Here is a 21,899-nt window from a genome sequence, read left to right as displayed (position 1 = left end):
CAGACGTCATGGCAGCAGGAGATCGGAAGAAACTCACCCCAGAGCATTGTCGTTGCTATTTCTTGTGGAATCCCCCCCCCCCCTTCGCGTCTCTTTTGTTCCAGCACCTCCCTGCCGTTTCATTGACCACCATCTCTCGGGACCAGTCGCCGCAGTCCTTATTCTTCTTCCTTTTCGTTATGTCGCCGATAGCCACCATTGTGGTTACTTCAACTGATGTTGTCGTCGTTACGCACCAACTGGTGGTTGCGTCCAGATTCCGAGCAAGGTCCCGTCGGGGTGTGCTGCTGCTTGACTGAGAACAAAAGGAGATCACTGGCACCACCGTGAGGTCGTGGCTGTCGTTCCAAAGTGGTTATTGTCGTTGTCGTGGGTCATCGGGAGGGTGGCTGGGTACACCTCGCAGATCAGAAACAAGTTTGGATGGGTGTGTTTCTGTTTTTCTTTAAAGGGCTTGTGGGTATAATGTAGATTGGCTGCGAAACCGAGAACTACCACCACCATGAGGTCGTGGCTACCGCCATGAACCACCATTGTGTGTGTTTAATGTAGTTAGTGTGTGTTTATTTTTGGTTAAGGCATTGTAAAGTGTAATTAGCTAAAGTCTAATGAAATGAAATTGAAAACCACCACCTTAGGATGGTGGCTGCCGCCACCGGCCACTGTGTCGGGTGGCGGTGTGCTTTGTCGCTTGTGATAGATTCGTTTGGGGTGCTAGAAACCCTAATGGGCTCAAAGGAGCTCTAATGGGCCTAATGAATCTTAATGGACTCTAATGGACCCAATAAAACCCATATGGGCTTAATAAGATTTTAGTGGGCTTATTAAGCCCAATAAAGCCCTAATTGTCATAAAAGGCCAACAAATTGATAAATGGGCTAGTATTTGGATTGGAACACCCTAATGCCAATGAAAACCTAACTTTAAGAATTAATCGTGTCACACACATGAGAATTATTTAATAACTTGAGATATTAAATAATAATCATTGGCAAAGATTAATCTAAGCAATATTGGACTTAATGGATTAAGTCCTTAATGGGTTAAGTAGGAAACTTAACCCTAATCATCATTTTATGTGAAACCCTAATTTCACTTGGGTTTATTGTTGGGCCTTTCTATTAGGCCTTGATGATTGGGTTATTAAATGGGTTATCCAAGATCAAGCAAATGGTCTAGAGTAATTTAATGGGCCTAAGGTAAGGCCCATGTAAGGGACTTGGTCCTAATTTGGAAAATTGGGCCATATTTTGGGCCTTAATGATTATATGATGTTGGGCCTTAGAATGAGACCATGTATAGGACTAGGCCCAATTTGGAAAATTGGGCCATGTGTTGGACTTTGATTCCTAGTTGACTTTGGGCCTACGGATTGGGCCTTGGGCTTGAATAAGCCAAGCTAGGGGTAATGTAGTAATTACCCAAAGAATGTACTTATGGTTATGTATTGGGACCCAATTATTAATTGGGTGTTATTTTGGTGTTGACAGTTCGGGAATCTGTCAGCGAGCTGCTGGGGTCAAGTCTGCGGGACTTCAGCAAGTGTGGGATTGTGTCTTGGGGACTTTAGCAGTGTGAGGTGAGTTACCTTCCAGTAGTGGTGGGTCTACGGCCACATTGCCGGCCCACCAGTAGGAGTTGTATGTTAGATTATTGTCTTTGTGATATCATCTAGGTTTGCTACTACCTAATATGTTATATGTGATAGTAGTAGAGTTTGGTTGTTAGGACCGAAGGGTAGGTCAGACACCCCAGATATGTGTGACAGTATGTGATGATATGTTTATATGCTGGCATGATATGTTATGATATATGTGATAGTAGCAGTAGGGGTGAAATAGTCTCCGGTAGTCGGGTGAAATAGACCGACGGGTACATCAAGCACCCCAGAAATGGCTTGACTTGGGTAAGTCAGACATCCCATAATTGTCTGATAGTACATTATGTTATGCTATGTGGTAGTAGTAGGGGTGAAATAGTCCCCGGTAGTCGGGTGAAATAGACCGACGGGTACGTCGAGCACCCAAGAATGGCTTGGACTGGATATGTCAAACACCCCATAATGGTTTGACCTGGGTACATCAAACACCATAGAATGGGTGGACCTGGGTAAGGCAGGCACCCCAGAATTGCCTGATAGTATATTATATGGTATGTGGTATGATGGGGGGACTGACTAAGCTTTGTGCTTACGGTTTTCAGTTTTGGTTTCAGGTACTTCGTTTTCAAAGGAAAGGAGTCGGCTCAATCGCAGCGCATCACACTATGTTTTCCGCACATGAGATCCTTGGGGATTACGCTATGATATGGTTTTATGATACTATGTTTTGGATTACTGACACTTGGGTTGTGACATGAGACATTATTATCAATGTTTTTATATTGATGGTTTTATGTAATAACATAATTAAAATGAAATTTTTGGCTTGTATTTTTGGGATGTTACATCGGGATCCAAGATCATACTTTTATGACTCAAAACATGGAAAGACGTCCAAAAGGACAACTCAAATGTTCTATAGCATACCATGCACAAGAAAGGTCATATTTGGGGACAAAAGCTCATATTATCAACATACATGCTAGATCTAACAACTTAATCATCAAATTGCGAACTTTATACCTTCTGGAGATGGAGAATAATGTAACAATTCCATATCCACGCTTGCTTCTAGCTTCCAAGCTTCGCCACCACCTTCTTCTTCCTTTGGAACACACAAAAGCACACACTCAAGCTTCAAAATGCAATAATGGGGTTAGGGTTTGTAAAAGAAGATGTTTCTAATGATGGAGGCTGGAAATGGGGTGGGGAAGTGGGACTTAAGGTTCAATATATAGGGTCTAAACCCTCAAGATTAGGGTTTTCGCCAAGACGAAGTACACCCAACGTACTCCCAAAACGGTGTCGTTCCCTTAAATGCTCCTTACGCCCAATGTACCATGCAGTATACCCAGCGTACATGTGTTACGCCTAAAATTACAACAATGTTATTTGGCCATTTTGCAACACTTTCCATGTACAAGGTTAAAATACAAATAATCTTCATACTTAAGGTTAAAATTAGAAGTACCTCATCATTGGGATGCTACAATTTCATAAACAATTGGATTTATAGTTTCTAATGAAAAAACTTAAACATGAAAGGTGGTTTCATCACAAAATTGTGTTGATTTTGATTTATCGACTTTTAATTTTGATTTCTAGGTTTAGATGAAAATGTCACTCCCCTTCATGGGATCAATCTTGTCATTATAGGACTTCTTATATGTGGTGGTATAGTACATGTTGTCCACATATGCTTCTACATCCCTACTAAGATAAGATATGTTTGCTACAGAATGAGCACATCCATATCTATTCAATTGCCACAACCTACATAAACATGTTTTTTTAGTAAATTACATGAATGATCCTTGTAGTTTGGGGTATTTTGCTTGTTTGGTCCTTACTGTTTGTTTTTGTTATGTATTTGGTCCCCAATCGAGTTGAAATGTCTGTTTTACCTTAATGGTATTTTTTTTAATTTTTTTTATAATTATATTTATTTTTTATATAAATCAAAATCGTCAAAATAAAATCTTCCACATCGCTACTGTAACACTCCAAATCATGTATTACTCTTTAGACCCTTGAAATGAAAATTTTCTTTTGAAAATTGGGTCGTTACAAGTTGGTATCAGAGCCTTCGTTTGATGGATTCTGGCACACTCTCGGGTGTATCAGGACTCAAACTAAGGGAATGGTAAAATTGTTTTCAAAAAATAAAAGTTAAAAACTTCTTAAAATGGAAAAGAGGAGAGTGCAATGTGCGTGATTGACCGATCCAAGTAAGTAGTTCCCTAATATGTTAGCCACGTTATATTGATATTTGGATTATGATAGTCGGATGGATATTGCTATGTGTATTGTTTTAAAAGTGTATACATTTAGGAGTTTATAGCCTTAAAATGATTGATTTGGTCTTATTTCCTATTCCTTGTCTGGTTGTGGTCCTAGGGTAGAATCTATTATTCGAAAGTCTATTTGATCCTATTTTGTGTATACTTGGCATGCATAAAGGCAACCTGTTATGATTGATTTTCAAATTGATATGGATGGAGTAAATCTTAGGATAGCCTAGGATTTGAGTTATGTGGTAGCCTGTGAGATATGACTTGTTCCGAGATGAATTAGAGTTATCAGGTAGAGCCTTGGGGAACGTACAGGTAGGTGTGGAAGGTAGTATTGGGCCCATACTACTGGAAGCATAGGACGTGTACCCGAACTAATGTTAGATCTGGAAGCTCTAAGGAGACCCGGTGTGGAAGGACCCCCCTTTTAGATATCCTGATCATTATGTTTTATGGTATTGCAGTACAATATGGTGGTGACACGACAAGGATCTAAGGGATCAAGATTAGGATCCGGGGCTGGGTCGGGCGATGACACCGAGCCCATTGCCAAGAGATTGCGCAAGCTCATCACAGCCGAGGTTACAAGGGGCATCCATGATGCTACCCCAGTGATTTTGGGATGGTCAAGGAAGGTATGATGGAGATTATGGAAGAGAGGCTCTGGGCATTCAGAGTCGAGATTGTTGTGGGCCAGGTCGGGGCCCGAATTCCCTCGTTTTGAGAGTTCAAGGCATGTAGGGCGCCAGAGTTCTTCGGGGTCAAGGACCCCATAGTTAGCCGACGCTTGGTGGCGGACATAGAGAACGCCCAGTGCAGGAGTTCTTGCCTTGATGTGGAAAAAGGTGGGTTTTGTTTAGTGTATGCTGAGGGATCGAGTCAGGAATTGGTGAGGTGAGGTGACTAGCCCGGTGGGAGCAGCCGGTGTGGCTGAGATGACATGGGTAGAGTTCATCAGGCGTTTTGATTTGGAGTTTGCACCACCTATTGAGATGCAACGGCTAGTGAGGGAGTTTCATGAGCTCCAACAGACCACCAAGACTATAGCGGAGATCACTGTCAAGTTTCGGGAACGAGCACTGTTGATCTCACAGTATGCTACAGACAAGAATATGAGCCATGAGGAGGACAAGGTATCATTCCGTGCTAAGGGATGATATCCAAGAGTTTGTGAGCTTTACAGGGTGTGAGACCCTGAATACGATGGTAGAGAAGGCCCGTGAGCGGGAGATGGATTTGGATTACCGCACCAAGCGAAGCCCGATCAAGCACAGACAATAGTAGGTCGGAATAAAAGGCCTAAGACCTCGGATTCTTCTAGTAGGGGCCAGCAGGGTCGTGGCTGGTGTGCCAAGTGTAGTAAACTGCATAGTGGGGCTTGTTGGGCTGCAGGCTCGAGATGCTACGCATGTGGTTAGCTGGGCCACATGATTAAGGATTTCCCAAAGAAGGGATTAATTTGTTTTCACTGCAACCAGATCGACCACAAATGGGCCGATTGTCCGAGGAGCAGTGGTGGCGCCTGCACCCGCCACAATGAGGATCATTGATGGCTACCCTGCTAAGGCGGATGCTCCAGGGGTGAAGAGTCGCGCATTTCATTTGACTACCGAGGAGGCTTGGGTAGTGCCAGACGTTGCAGTTGGTACGTATTATATCTTTCCTATTTGATATTGATTTGTACTGCTCATGTATAAGGACCTTTATCGTCAATGGTATGTCGGCTCACGTTCTATTCGACTTGGGTGCTACCTGATTGTTTGTATCTCTTGTGCTTAGCAAGAAGTTTCAGGATGCGCCGGGTACTTTGGACTCCCCGCTTGAGGTTGAGATTGCGGATGACCGCACTGTGAGTGTTGCGAGGGTGTATCGGGACTGTGACCAAAATGTGCTTAGGGAGATGTTTCGTGTTGATCTAGTTTAGATACCGTTGCGAGGGCTGAAGGTGATCATCGAGATGGACTAGCTGGGAGCCAATAGGGCCATGATCGAGTGCGAGTGCCAGCTGATGAGGGTTTGAAATCCAAGTGAGGGAGAACTGGTTATTCATGGAGAGAGGGCCTCACATGGGCCAACCCTATGGTCAGCTTCGACAGCTAGGAGATGGCTTCATCAGCGTTGTTCAAGATTTTTTGCTTATATCTCATATACAAGGGTTGAGACCATGATGGATTTGTGCAGTGTACCAGTTGTACAGGAGTTTCAAGATGTCTTTCTCGAGTAGTTACCTGGAGTGCTTCCAGAGAGGTAGGTGGAGTGTCACATTGATTTGGTGTCGGGTGCTGCCTTGATAGCTAAGGCACCATACTGGCTAGCTCTGCCCAAGATGTAGGAGCTATCTACGCAGCTTTAGGAGCTACTGGACTGAGGGTTTATTCGTCCGAGTAGTTCCCCATGGGGAGCACCAATCCTGTTTGTGAAAAAGAAGGATGGGTCACACAGAATGTGTATTGATTATCGAGAGTTGAACAAGCTAACAACGAAAAATCATTATCCTCTCCCGAGGATAGACGATTTGTTTAATAAGCTGGAAGGTGTATCCTGGTTTTCCAAGATTGATCTTTGGTCGGGGTACCATCAGATGAGGATTAGGGAAGAGGATATACCGAAGTCAGCCTTCAGGACTCGTTATGGGAACCATGAGTTTGTGGTGATGCCATTCGGGCTCACTAATGCCCCCACAACATTCTTGGATCTCATGAATAAGGTGTGTAGACCAATGTTGCATCGGTCAGTAATCGTTTCTATTGATGATATCCTGGTCTACTCTAAGACCAAGGAGCATCATGAGCAGCATCTGAGGGAGGTATTGGAGACACTAAGAATGGAAAGGGTTTATGTTAAGTTCTCAATGTGTGATTTCTGGTTGCAGGAGGTGCAACTTTTGGGGCACATCACCACACAGGAGGGTATTTCGGTGGATCCATCCAAGGTTGAGGCAGTGATGCGATGGGAAGTACCGAAGAATGTATCTGAGATTCGTAGCTTCTTGGGTCTAGTGGGATACTATTAGAGATTCATCCAGGATTTCTCCAAGATTGTGGTGCCTTTGACCCACCTGACCAAAAAGAATGTGACATTTCGATGGGGCCCAGATCAATAGTTGGCTTTTGAGACCCTGAGACATAGGTTCTGTGAGAGCTCCAATTCTTGTACTACCTAAGGGGCTGGATGATTTGGTAGTGTACTGTGATGCACTGATCTCGAGGTAAGGCACTATACTAATGTAGAGAGGGCATGTGATCGCATATGCCTCAAAGCAGTTAAAGCCTCACGAGGCAAACTACCCCACTCACGACCTGGAATTTGGGGTAGTGGTGTTTGCCCTCAATATTTGGAAGCATTATTTGTATGGAGTTTGGTGCACCATCTTCACTAACCACAAAAATTTGAAGTATTTGATGGATCAACAGAACCTAAACATGCGACATAGGGGGTGGTTGGATGTACTGAAAGATTATGATTGCGAGATATTGTATCATCCAGGGAAGTCCAACATGGTGGCTGATGCCTTGAGCCGCAAGACGGAGGGTTCTCCGATTAGGAACATTTTTTTTGAGGATGACAGTGGTTTCTCCACTGCTAGATATTATCAAGAAGGCTCAAGTGGAGGGCTTGAAGAAAAAGAACTGGAATATAGAGTGGATTCGGGCTCAATTTCCCTTGTTTGTTTGAGATAGTTGAGGTATTCTGACACAATGTAGCCAAGTGTGGATACCAATAACCAGGGGTGTGAGGCAGAAGATCCTAGAGGTGGCACACAGATCCAAGTTCTCTATTCACCCGGGGGCACAAAGATGTATAGGGATCTGAGGTTAACTTACTGGTGGCCCTACATGAAGCGGGATATTACGTGGTTCATGGAGCGGTGCTTGACCTGCAGGAAGGTCAAGGCCGAACATCAGAGGCCTCACGACAAGGTTTAAATGTTACCCATTCATATGTGGAAATGGGAAGAGATCACCATAAAATTCATCACGAAGTTACCGAGGACAACGAGGGTGTGGATGCCATATGGGTTATTGTGGATAGGTTGATGAAGAGTGCCCACTTTATTATGATCTCTGAGAGCATCTCCGCTCATAAATTAATGGATATTTATGTGCAAGAGGTGGTTATCACACCCCACAATCGGAACTACGGAAACGTTCGGGGGCGGAGGACATTATATGTAGTATCACAACAATTGAATAATAGTAATCAAAGCAACAACATTCTTAGTATAGATGTTAAAGTGTTTACATCGAGTTTAAAACATTACATGTTTAATATTAATATCGTATCAAAAGATAAGACGAGAAACTACTGCTCCGTCTTCATGAACTCCGGTATGGATACCTGTCTTATTAGATTCCTAAGAATACAAATATTTTGAAAGCGAGTATCAGCTATAAATCTGGTGAGTGCATAAAATTTTGTTTAAAGTAAGAAAATTCTTTGATAATTGAACAAGTTTGAATGATCTACAAGAAAATCCTATATTTTCTTAGTGTAAAGCGTAACTGAACCAATTTCTTCTATAATCGCTTAGTTCATACTAGTTACATAAAATCAAGATAAGATGGACAGTAGATTGTATGATTCGATTGTACCCCCACATCCAAACAAGGAAAAGCAAAGTAAAATTGAGTTCACACATTCTCCAATCTATCAGGTCTTCATCATATATAACCCTAATGTATAAACTAAAGGGTTATAGCTCTAATTAATAGTTATTTATGTTATACCGATTCTATCTAAATGATGAGTCAATATCCATGATTACTTAGCTTATACATGTTATGATATAATCAACATTTGGCGGATAATAAATTATGGGGTTCTACCTTAGTTTCACATCCAAATAAGGAAAAGAAACTAAGTTAGAAATCTCACATTCTATTGTCTACCAGATCTTCGTTATATATAACTCGGGAATGTATAAGAGAGGAGATCATAACTTTAACCTTCTTAAGGATCCTTTATAATGTACTAGTTTACCTAGAAAGTGCTACCATTGAGCCCAGAGAATCCTATATTCCCTAATTGTTATTGAAATGTAGTTTTATCCTCTAAAACCGTTCTACTGAATGTTGACGTACTATGTTTTTGAATAGTTAGCTTTAACTCTTCATAAAATCCGTCCTATAAATGTATTAATATATTGTGGAATAGTATACTTAGTTTTATATCTCATAAAACCATTCTTTAAATGTATTATTATATTATGTAATAGTATACTTAGTCTCAGTTCATAGTATAATGAATATACTATAAAAGGCTGTAATTTGTTCGTTATGTTCCTCTGAATTGAACCCTGAATAGTACTCTGATAGTGCTCTGAATGTACTCTGAATTACCTATGCTAAGACTATCCTGTGATTCAATTAGTACATACTTATTATATATAATCAAAAACGGACGGACAACTGATTGTGCGATCCCGTCGTACCCCCACATCCAAACAAGGAAAAGGAAAGTAAAACAGAGTTCACGCATTTAACTGTCTATCAGTTTCTCATTGTACATAACTTTTGTGTATATACTAAGTAATCACAAAAACTACTACTTAAAACTATATGATTTGTTATGTTTTCTTTATAATTGAAGGTATGGTACTGTGTTCCCGTCCCCTTCTTTATTGAATTTAGTTCGTAATACTGTTCGTACTTTTCATATAGATAACACTACGAAGTATTATATCTCTATGTATTACTATGACTTTAATGATCTACCATGTGATAAGCATTGACTCTTTAAACTATACCTATTATAGTTTACTAGTAAGTTCTGTAAGTGATTGACTAATCCTAAAAGAATACCTTTGCTACCTAAAGGTATTGAATTGACTGATTCTGAATGAATACCTTTACTACCCAAATATATTGAACTGACTAATCCTGAACAAATACCTTTGCTACCCAAAGGTATTGAACTGACTGATAGAACTCTTATATCTACATACATATACATAAGTCCTTTAAACATTACTTATATAACTACGTCTATATAGACATCATTTATACACAATATAAGTTAAAAGATTTTATAAAACATTTAAAAGCATTTCCTAATATTTAAAAAAGTTTAATAACAATTAAAAGCATTTTCCGATATTTAAAAGAGTTAATTAACATTTAAAAGCATTTTGATGACTTGATGTAATTTAAAATACTTAAAGATTTTCATTTATAGTAAACATAATTTCTTGTGCTTAGACTTGTATCCCCCCCCCCCTAAAACAGTGAAAAGTGATAAAATATAGGGGTATGAACTCACCTTATGTTGGTGATCCAAATGATGATTCAAGTAAGGATCAGAAATTCCATGAATGAATTCCCAATACAACTAATCATGAAGGGAAACAACCTAAGGGACTAAGGAACATTGAAATGAAGTGTTGAATCACATGTGATTGTATGAAAGAGGGTTCACGGCCACACACTTGGTGTTTACGGCCAAGGCACATGAGTTTACGCCCATGCAAGGAGTTTATGGCCATAAACTCATTAACATTGAGCAAAAGAGAGTGGTTTAAGGTCCTACTAACATCCATTAAGGGTTCAAGATCTAAGGGTTGGACTTAAGAAGTGTTTGCGGCCAAAAGGTGTCCAAAACCTGGGTTTACGGCCAAGGGAGGTTCCATGGCCGTAAACTTTTGATGTTTATGATAAAGTGGTTGTTTCAATGTTGTAATCAAGTTCTTATAATAAAGATCAAGTATATGGAAATGATGCTTACGATTTGGAAGCTAAAATAGGTGAATATGGCTCCAAGAACTAGTGTGTGTTCTTGGTGATCTAGTCAAAAAGGAATGATTTCATGGATGAAATCATAGAGTGATACTAGATCAATGAGTGAATCAACTAAATCAAAGGATGAAAACACTTACATATTTGAAGATCAAAGTGAAAGGCTCAATGGTACTTGAGTGAGAATGGAAGTTCTTGGCTTGAAAGTGGAGGAAATGAAGAATAATGGAGGAATATGATACTTATGGGGTGAGTTTATGGCCACCCTTGATTTTACGACCATAAAATCATGATGTTGTGGTCGTAAACTCCTCTTGATGGAGTTTATGGTTTGAATGTTATACTATGGTGCTATCAGATACTTCCTTACACTCATTCCTTGAATGTATTGGGCTTAGAACACCCAAACAGACTCTAAACAGTGCTAAAAATAGCATGAGTGAGTCTAACTTAGATTGTATTGAATGGCTTTTCAAGATAAAAAGTTTTGGGTTGTCACAGTGGGGGTTAGGCATAGGGTGCTAGTGTCGGTGGTCTTTGGCCGGGATGTCCAATTTACATCTAGATTCTGGAGGAAGTTCCACGAGGAACTAGGCACTCAGTTACATTTCAACATGACTTACCACCCCCAAACAAATGTACAGAGTGAGAGGACGATCCAAACACTATAGTATACGCTTCGAGCATGTGTATTAAACTTTGGAGGGAGTTAGGATACATACCTCCCACTAGCAGAGTTTTCATATAATAACATTTATCATGCTAGTATCGACCGACCCCCATTTGAGATGTTGTATGGTTGGAGGTGTAGAGGTTGGACACCGAGTCATGGGGAGAATCAAGGTGGTGCTCAGGACTATCAAGTTGATTCAGCAGGCACGTGACCGACTGCGAGTCACACAGAGCCGTCAGAAAAGCTATGCTAACCGGCGCTGATCAGATCTTGAGTTTCAGGTGGGGGACTTTGTTTTGCTGAAGGTGTCGCCATGGAAAGGAGTCATCAGGTTTCGAAAGAGGGGCAAATTAGGGCCCCGATACATTGGTCCATTCAGGATTTCTGCTCGGGTGGGCAAGGTGGCTTACCGTTTGGATCCACCGGATTCACAACACCGTCCATGTGTCTCAACTTTGGAAGTGTGTCACTGACGAGGCCACAGTTATTTCATTGGACGACATTTAGGTTGATGAAATACATTGAGAGACCCATTACGGTTTTGGATGGGAAGAGTAAGGTTCTTCGTAACAAGGAGGTGAAGTTGGTGAAGGTGCAATGACAACATCGAAGAAGCTCCGAATGAACATGGGAGCCAGAGGATGAGATGCGGGAGCATTACCCGATCTATTTGCATCTACAGACTTTGAGGATGAAGTTTAGTCCAAGTGGGGAGAGTTGTAACACTCCAAATCAGTTATTACTCTTTAGACCCTTGAAATGGAAAAGATGGCATAAAAAGTCCCTTAGTATGCGAGGCGTACTCTAGGAGTACGCTTAGCGTACTAAGGATGCATGAACGCGGAGGGTGGCTGTGTACGCAGGGCGTGCATATAGGTACGCTGGACGTATGCGAGAGAGGGCTAAAACCCTAGTTCTAGGACTTGACACCTATTTAAACACTCTTAAGCCTCTTGGAACAAACCCTAATCAACCTCCATAGCCTCATTTCGCCCTTCTACACTAGAGATACCTTGTGAGAGTGTTTTTGAGCTTAAGGAGTGTATTTGTGTCCATTTTAGAGTTCATTTAAGAAGAAGAAATTTCTAAGCAAGCTTGGAGTGGCATTGGGCTACAAGAATATGAATCTAGTTCACCTTGAAGAGCTTCTGGAGGTATAAAGTCTTGATTTTGCCATCTTATTCATTAGATCTAACTAGGGTTTTGTATGTTGTCCCTTTAGTTGGTTTTGGACCTTTTCTTGAGAGTTGAGCAACTCCATAGACTGAAATGGTTAGATCTGAGCTTTGTGAGCACGCTAGATGCATAAAGGTGCTATCTTGAAGAGTATAAAGACTCCATGCATGAGTTTGAAGCTTTATATGAAGCCATAATGTGAAGAATGAAGTTTTTAAGTTCCATATAGCATGCAAGGGCATAAAGTTGCAAACTTTATGCTCTAGGACGTCTTAATGAGCTCAAATGTGATATTGGACGTTAAAACATCGAGCACTAAGCACTTAATGGAAGAAGGTGCTTAATCTGTTTGTACGATTGGCGTAACTTAGAGTATGCAACGCTTAAAGCTTAGGGACTCAGTATGTTGTGCGTACCAGGGTGGGACGCAAGGCGTACACACCTCAGATGGGCTCGGACTTGTTTTGGGCTTGTAAGCCCTTTGGGCCTTAATTAGTCATTGGGCCTGGTCATATTTTGAGTTAGTGGGCCAACTTATTTGTTTTGGGCCATGGTTACTATGGTTGGGCTTTATTGGGTCATGAGGCCCATTAATGATTTTGGACATGGACTTTGGGCCCATTAGCAAAGGAAGACTTTTCGGGCCATTGTGAAAGGACTTGGGGTTTGGGTTCTTCAATTGGATTATGTTCAGCCCTAACCTAGGGTAATGGTATTATTGTTCAGCACGGGTGTTCACAGACTGTTAGGAGAGTAGCTTTTGAATTTAGCAGATAAAGGTGAAGTTCTTCACCATACCAATGGGTCGAAGGCACAAAGTCCGGCCCATTTTATGATATGTGGCACACTAGTTGATATAGTGTTATGTGGCATGTTAGTTGGTTATGTGCTAGGAGGAATGCTAGTTGTATATGTGGTATACTTGTACGGAGGACCATGGGAGAGCCTATGACACCTGAATGTAAGACCATATTGGGAGCCCATGGCTTTCCTAATAAAGACCATGGGGGAGCCCATGGCACCTGGATGTAAGACCATGTGGGGATCCCATGGCTTTCCTATTAAAGACCATGGGGGAGCCCATGGCATCCTAAAGTAAGACCCTGGGGAGCCCACGACATCCTTATATGTTTGTATGCATGGCTTATATGGTTTATGTAGCTTTTGTAGCTAATATGGATTATTTGATTATGTGGACTGTGTAGGGTATGCTTTGGGGAACTCACTAAACATTAGCTTACAGTTTGTTGGTTTGTTTCAGGTACTTCTGAGCCTAAGGGCAAGGGCAAGACTTGATGGTGCGACATGCACTTTCTCAGGCGTTTTTATGGGATACTCTTATATTTGAAATACAATTGTTGATGTTATGAATTTGAAAACAATTGTTCTTGAAATTTTGTGGTTTATTGGAAACTTTGTCATTATTTAAAAATGAAAATTTTCTTTTGAAAATTAGGTCATTAAAGCTACGTAGACCCTACCCCCACACCCTCCCATTACCCTCCTCCCTCGATTCCAGTTTATCTTCTATGTGACATCTTCTTTTCCCAAAAATCCATCATCAGCCCCTTTCAGCACCACCACCATCGGTAGACCACCACTGTCGGCTACCTCTTACCTACTGGATCATCGCCAACCATCCACCACCTCTTTACTTCTCCTTTCTATCTCCTCATCCCTAGTAGTCCAACCACCTCTGGCACTGCTTCCGCAGGTCATAGAAGATCCGATGAGATCGTGAAACCCTCCCACCGTCATCGTTCACCCCCACCAGATAATAAAACACACAAAACCTACCTTCACCGGGCATTTCAAGACACAAGATTAGGAAACCTTTACCCTCTGATTTCAGTCTGTTATGAAGAAAATACGTCTTTCACCGTCATTCGGCAGCCGCCACAGCCACCCAAATACCTTTCCCTTTCTTCTCGTCTTCATCTTCTTTTTCTCTCTCTTTATATATATATATATATATATATATATATATATATATATATATATATATATATATATATATATATATATATATATATACCGAGCAAACACTCCGTTCTCCTTCTTCTCTCTCTCACCGGTCATTGGACCATCAACTTTAATCCTTGGTGTTTATGCAATCTACCAGGGATAAAATGTGGAATGCACTTGGGTAAGGAACTAAGACGTTGATTAGGTCGATTTTATGCACAACTTTAACATTAAGAACATCCCTTTCGTATTTTAATAGGTTCATTTTCAATAAGCATATGTTCTTTTGGTTTCTATAAATTTATGAACATATGTAACGTTTGATATCTAAAACTATTGGTTTTCATTTGGATTCTGAAAAATGATGCAAGTAAATTTATTATCTCTAATATTGGGTTCTAGAAATTTTGATGTTCATTTGGTTTCATATTTGCTTTTCAAGTTGGATTTTAGGTTTTATTTAAGCTATGATTTTGGATGACATTGGATTTGGTTGCAGGTTCTGCCAGTGGTTGCTGGAGTTCACCGACGGTGGTCATCGGAGTTGACTGACAGTGACAGTTGTTGTTGGGATCTTTTTTGGGGGAACGGAGGAAGGAAATAAGGGATTGGGATAAGACCATATATATGCATTTGTTTATTAAATATGTTTTCTGTGAAGATAAAAAAAAATTAAAGAAATTTAATATGGGCATAACAGTCTTTTTTAGATTAATCAATATCAAACATACAACAAAAACAAAAAGTAAGAACCTTACGTATTAAAAAATAAATTAGGGACCAAACTTATTAATTACCCCAAACCACATGCATTATTTGTGTAATATTTTTTCTAGGTCCACCTCATAAGCCTTTGAAGCTCCCCTTAACTTAAATTGGTTTAATCCACTTGGTAGGATCTCATAATGCCTTTAATCTTTTTTTTAAGTAGATTCACTTTATTTATTCCTTATCTTAGGACAAATATGATTACACCATTATTATCCTTTTAACTTCATTTTGTACAATCTTTCCGTCTTGTACAATGTTAACTCTTCTAAAATCCATTTTCAAGGAATCACATAGGTTAGAAGAACTCTTCACCAAGTCTTTGGATCTTTGCGAGGTATTGATGGGCATCGGGTATAGTGACTTTCAATTTATGTGTATGTCACTAATGACCCTAACTTAAAGTTCCTAGCACAATTATGATAAATTTTTATTGACTTGATCGGAAAATACTCCTCATCACTCATCCAAGAAGCATATAATATCCAAGAAGCCCTAATCTAAATATGCAAACACCCTTACTACACCATCAATAGTTGTAATTTTACTTGCCATAGATCCTTAAATCTCATTTCCTAAGAATTGATTTTTTTTCAATGAATAATATGAATAAGGTTCAATTTCTCTCCCATCATCATCATCTACAATATTATCCTCTTTCACATCAAAACACAACTTACTCAAGAAATAATCGTTAGATGTTCATTTCATAATCACTTCATCCTTATTGAATTTCACATCCACATTTCTAATATCATCTACGTTTCATTGTCACAATCAATTCAAGACTCACTTTACTCATCTGAAATGAGATTAATCTCATCCATTAGTAGTACATCTTTTTACATTCTTCATGCATGAAACATTCAAAGAAGGTCAAACATTCGGAATCCAAGTCATTTGGAAACAGTCACTCAACAGCAACCATGTAACTAAAAGCACCAGTCCTTACCAAAAGGACGAATGAACAGTGGCTAAAATCTTATATCGCCAAAACAGCCCCATATAGCACGAGTCTAAGCAGCGATGGAATGATCAAAGTAATGAAAAATCCCAAACAACTGCAACAATGCCAGCTGTATTCTAAAAGTGCCAAATCAACAACCTTTAGCTTGAAGCCAAGTTTGTATCACTAAAAGATTTGAAAACAGTACCAAAGAATAATGGAAGTTTCTTCCTCGACAGCAAAATCGTCATCATGAGCACTATATCCACTACCCAAAACAAACCACGAATGTGTATTTGAACAAAACTACCACATCCCAACAACTGTTTATATATAAATTTGGATCGAATTGCAGTTTAAATAACCACCGATGATTACCTGTGTGATTTAATCTAACTAAATCCCTTTCAAAGTTTTTGTAGATGTAAACGTTTTAAAAAACATTGCAGAAACACTAAAGTATATAATCATAAATTAAGTACTTTCTTTCTATGCATGAAAGATAATCTTCACTGCAAAAACGCTTCTTAATTCGTAATTGTGTGAATGCTTTCATTATCTTCTTACAAGCTTACAACGTGCTTACTAGGGCATATTATTTTTGAAAATTCCATCCAATTCACAGTAAACTGAAAAAACACGAAAGAAAATAACATAAATATAAATCAATCATTAGAATAGATAGATTACAATAACATATATCAGCATGTTGTTCTTGAACAAAATCTTATTATTACGATTTTGGCAACGTTCTCCTCTCCACGGATACCGAACAGGCTTTGTAGTAGAGTTCATTACCCCAAAAGACAAAATAATTAACAGCTGAAAACAGGTCTAATTCTTTCAAAGATTGTAGGGACATCAGAATGCATTGATAAGAACATAAGATCTTAGAATGCCAGAATATCAGTACCCTTTCATTTCGGCAACGTACAGCACTCAATCCACTATCAACGAGTGAATGAGAGACTCTAAATTGTTGCCTGATCAGTATACAGTAATACTATAAAGTATAAACAACTTAAATCTACTTTTCAAACAAAAAACCAGTGAAAAATTGAGAAAAAAAGAAAGCCTCAGAAAGTGGATGCGAGTACTAATCAAAGGAGGCTCTCAAAGAGAGCCCTTTCAGATGGTACGGACAATACATCATACATCATCGGCAGTTTATATTTACATACGAGATAAAGAGAGAAAGAGTGAGTATAGGAAGAAAGAAATATCCATCGACATGAGGAAAGTTGAAGTCGTCGGCTCTCTGAGTATCTGGTGTGCTGATGTGTTATAGATAAAAGGGATTTTTGCATCTTTATAGAGAGAAAGAAACCCTAATTATACCTATCTCGCCAAAATTACAACACCTCCCTTTAGATACTTTTTAATAATATTTACAGGTAAGGTTGCAAATCGGGTCGTCGTGTTGTGTTTTTGTCTGATACGATACGATACGACAAAGTTTTATGTAACACGAACACGACACGATGTCGTGTTTTTTTTAACTAACTCGAAAACAAACCGATTAAAAAACAACAAACACGACACGACACGACAAAAATAACCTAATAAAAAAATTAGTTTATTTAATTAATATTTAATCATACATAAGACGAGAAACACGAAAACAACGACAAATAAATGTTAATCATGTCAATTTCGTGTCGAAATTTAAATACGAACACGACACGACACGACATTGTGTTTTTTACACTTAACACGAACACAAATTCGAATTTCAGTTTCGTTACAATTTCGTTTCGTGTCGTGTCAACAATTGACACCTCTATTTACAGCTTATTGCATATTTACTTGTAGTTGATATAATTAAAAATCTTGAACGATCCATTAAATTTTAGATAAAATTGTAAAAATATCTTTGTGGTATGATTTTTTGGGCTTTTAGTTGAAATCATAACTTTTTGGCTTCCTAGTTCTTTTGGACTAGTTTGTATGTGAAAATAATTCATCCGAAAATTAAAATGTTTATAATACCCTTGAGGTGTTTAATTTCATTTTTCTTTATTTTTTTTAAATTGAATATATATATATATATATATATATATATATATATATATATATATATATATATATTAACAATTAAAAAATAATAAATGACTCACCTCTGTGTGTGTGGGTGTGTTAGATCAGGAAACCCATCAACACCTCGTTCCAAACTCTCTTTCATGATCCTTTCCCCCTGTTCCTTGCCAAAAATCCATCAACACCACCACCATCATCTCCATTGTTGTTCACCTTCATTATCACGTCACCATCAGAACCCAACTACATGTTGCTCACCAACATACTTTACCTCTAATTGTTGCTATCAGATACAAACACTTACAGAAAGAGAAAGGGTAATTTCACTTACATTTAAGATTTTTGTGTAAATACCATCAGACATGCACAAAAAGACCCAAGATCCTTGTGTGAATGAGCTTTATGAGCTCGATTCACTCTGGCAAGCTCTGTACGGTGTATATGAGAGGTGTGAGATTGTTTTCTCAAACGATGAAGATATAAAAGAGAGGATTGTTAACACGTTGTCACACGCGTATTAAGCAAATAAATTATCACTATTGCTTGCACTAAAAATATAGCACAGGGAAGCAGGGTCGAATCCTCAGGGACACAACCTAATGGTCAATGCCTTTTTGCATCAAGCACAATCTAGTCAAGACAAAAATTATTAAAAGTAGGATTTGAATTAAACAAAAAACTAAAATTGTAGTGATATTAAACTAAATGAAAATCAATATAAAAAACGATTTCAGTTATGCTGTGACTTTCCTAATCATGTAATTGATCCAGATCTGATTATTAGAGATACGTTCTATCTAAGCTGGTACTGAGAAAAACTAATAAGCTCTAGTAATTTCTCTTTTACCTAAATTAGTTAATCAAAATAGGCTCTTCAATTAACCCTAACTTTTTACTGTTCAATTAAACAAGCTCTTAATTAAATCAGAAAAGGAGTTTTATGATATGTGTAAATTTCCCAGCAATACCCAATACTTTTCACAAGCTCGGAAGCGTAAGATATGATTTTTACAGTTTATAACAAAGTCAAATCCCAAACACGGAACCGATTTATTACTTGTTACTTATTACCAATTAATTAGAACAATTACATATTCTATTAACAGATTAACTGTAATGATAAACCCTAACTAGGTGATCAAACTAACAAGAATCAAAATCAAACATTCATTAAACTCAAAACTGAAGAATCTAGATAGAAACACAAATCAAAAACCAGATCTAATGATCAATCACATGAAAAGTACTTGTCTTATGCAAAACTGAAAACTAGGGTTTAGCCAAACATGGCTAAAATATGATCAAAACAGATAAAAAGAGACATCAAACAACTAATCTTACTAATCTACTTGAAGGAGATGATCCACTGTCTTCAGATCTTCAGAAATTGATGAAATCAGAGAAGAAACGCCTCCAAAATCGTATTTTCGTCGTCTAATACCTTTGGAATCGTCAACTTAGGTTACTGGAAGGCTATCAGGGTCTTTTTATACGTCCAACAGCAGAAACGACGCACCTGCGATCGCAAGGAGACAACCTGCAATCGCAGGTTTTAAAATAAATGCATCTGATGTCGTTTTAATGAAGTAGGATGCTATTTTGACACTTTTTTACCAACCTGCGATCGCAAGGAGACAACTTGCGATCGCAGGTTTTGAGTTTTCACTTCCAGATGAATTTTGGGCACAAAAGAGCCTCGAAGGCAACCTGCGACCAAACTTGCGATCGCAAAAAGGTCACCTGCGATCGCAAGGAGACAACCTGCGATCGGAGTTACGGTTCTCGAGATATGGTCAAAATAGTGACAGGGGGTCTAAGCTGCCAGCAACATCCTTTTAACTTTCAATTATATATTCTATCTTCGTGTGATCAATCCAATCGAATATTTCTTGACTAAAGCACCTTGAAATCATTCTTCAACATACTCCATAAGTTTCAAGCTCCATTTGAGCTCCAAGCGCGCATCTAACTGCTCCCAAAACACTGCTCCACTCGAACTATCTGAAATCAACATAAAACATGAGCAGTACAGGAATTCTAACGATATACATGAGTTGAACATTATTTATCTAAATGACATGAAAATGTACAAAATATGATGCTAAAATGATAATGAAAACTACCCTATAAGATGCATAAATTGGCATCTAACAAATCTCCCAAAGCTTAAACCTTACTTGCCCTCAAGTAAGAAAAAGATATAACATTATAAACAAATGGAAAGATGTAGATGACCTAAAAATAACTTAAAATAAAATAAAATGAAAACTTAAACTAATGTACTTCACTTTTTTTTGTCACGTGATAAGATTTCACAACGAGGAAGCTCCAATGAAATCACTACCTAGACAACAGTCTCAATACTTTATATTAACGATTCACAATTATATTTAATAAGTTAAACCAAACTTAAACAAATAATTTTTACGCCGAATTTAATTTGTGAAAACAATGTATTTTTAAAAACAATTTCACGAAAATTTGTTTATAAAAACTTAGCATGACCAACCCCTCCTTTTTTTTCCAAAGTCGTCCAAGAAAAGCGGTAAGCTCCATTATCGAAAAAAAATCCAAGCTTACCCCTATGATTCCACTATCGAGTGATCAATCTCATTATACCGCATGTCTTCTTTGTCTTGATCAATTATTAAGATTTAACTTGTTTGCTTCTTGATTTTGACTTGAACTTGACTTGGATTTGACTTTGAATTGCAGGTTTCTACAAGTTTCTTGATGTACCATTTCTAACATATATATATTGACTGGACGCGAATTTTACTTTGAGGCCCTCCATATCTTCAATACTTCTAAAATGATAACTATTTTGTGGGTATAATGAAAGTTCCCTCCCAACCTCAAAAGGAGTAGAAACTATGTGATTCAATACTTCAAGGAATGATAAGGGTTATCCAATCTAGGTTCTTTTTAAGGCATTCAAGGAAACTATTTTCAATACACTGTTCATTTTTCCATCCCGCACTTCCATTGTAAAAATTATTTGACTCTTATGTTGGTTCATATTGAAAACATTTAAAGCACTTGAAAAGATAATTCTTAAAATTGATTGTAATGAGACTGTTATTTTCGGTAACTATCATACTTCATCTTAACAGAGCTATCGAATGTAAATAACATCCTCATATCATGTAAAAAAAATTAAGATTTTAAAGATTTTTGTTTTTTGGAATGCAGAAAATAAAAAACAACCAAAAATAAAAATCTTTTTGGGATTTTTTTATGAATGCAGAAAAGATAAAAATGGAAAATAAAATATTGTTTTTGGATTTTCAAATTTTTAGTATGCAAATGCAATGCAAAAAATAAAATGAAAAAAAAGAAAATTTTGAAAATTTTAACAAAAAAACTAAAAATTCAAAATTTTAAACAAAAATGCCAAATTTTACACTAACCCCCTCCCCAAGCTTAAAATGATGCATTGTCCTCAATACTTGGAGAGAAATGAACAACTCAATAAAGAAAATAAACAAAAATTTGCAGCCAGGAAAGAATGTACCTGATAAGTTGGTAGATAGAAATCCGATTTTGACGACAATGTGGCGAAAAATCAGAAATGCAGTGACTTTAAAGATCCTCTGATTTTCCCATGTTTGCTTGGGACTGCGACCATCTCTTTATTGAAAGCGGAAAAATATATAAATTAAACATCGGGTTGCCTCCCGGAAAGCCGCCCTTTTTTAAAGTCGTTGGTTCG

General features: G+C 38.3%; 1 non-coding gene across 1 annotated transcript; it reads right to left on the bottom strand.

Moving 5' to 3' along the window:
• Window positions 1–17,221: 17,221 nt before the first annotated feature.
• On the bottom strand, window positions 17,222–17,315 carry LOC145044741 (small nucleolar RNA snoR117). The gene has a single exon (XR_013681684.1). It is a non-coding gene; the product is annotated as a small nucleolar RNA snoR117 (small nucleolar RNA).
• Between the last annotated feature and the right edge of the window lie 4,584 nt (window positions 17,316–21,899).

The sequence above is a fragment of the Lactuca saligna genome, chromosome 4 (assembly GCF_052625555.1).
Source record: "Lactuca saligna cultivar CGN05327 chromosome 4, ASM5262555v1, whole genome shotgun sequence".
NCBI lineage: Eukaryota > Viridiplantae > Streptophyta > Magnoliopsida > Asterales > Asteraceae > Lactuca > Lactuca saligna.
This window is presented reverse-complemented; position numbering and strand designations above follow the sequence as displayed.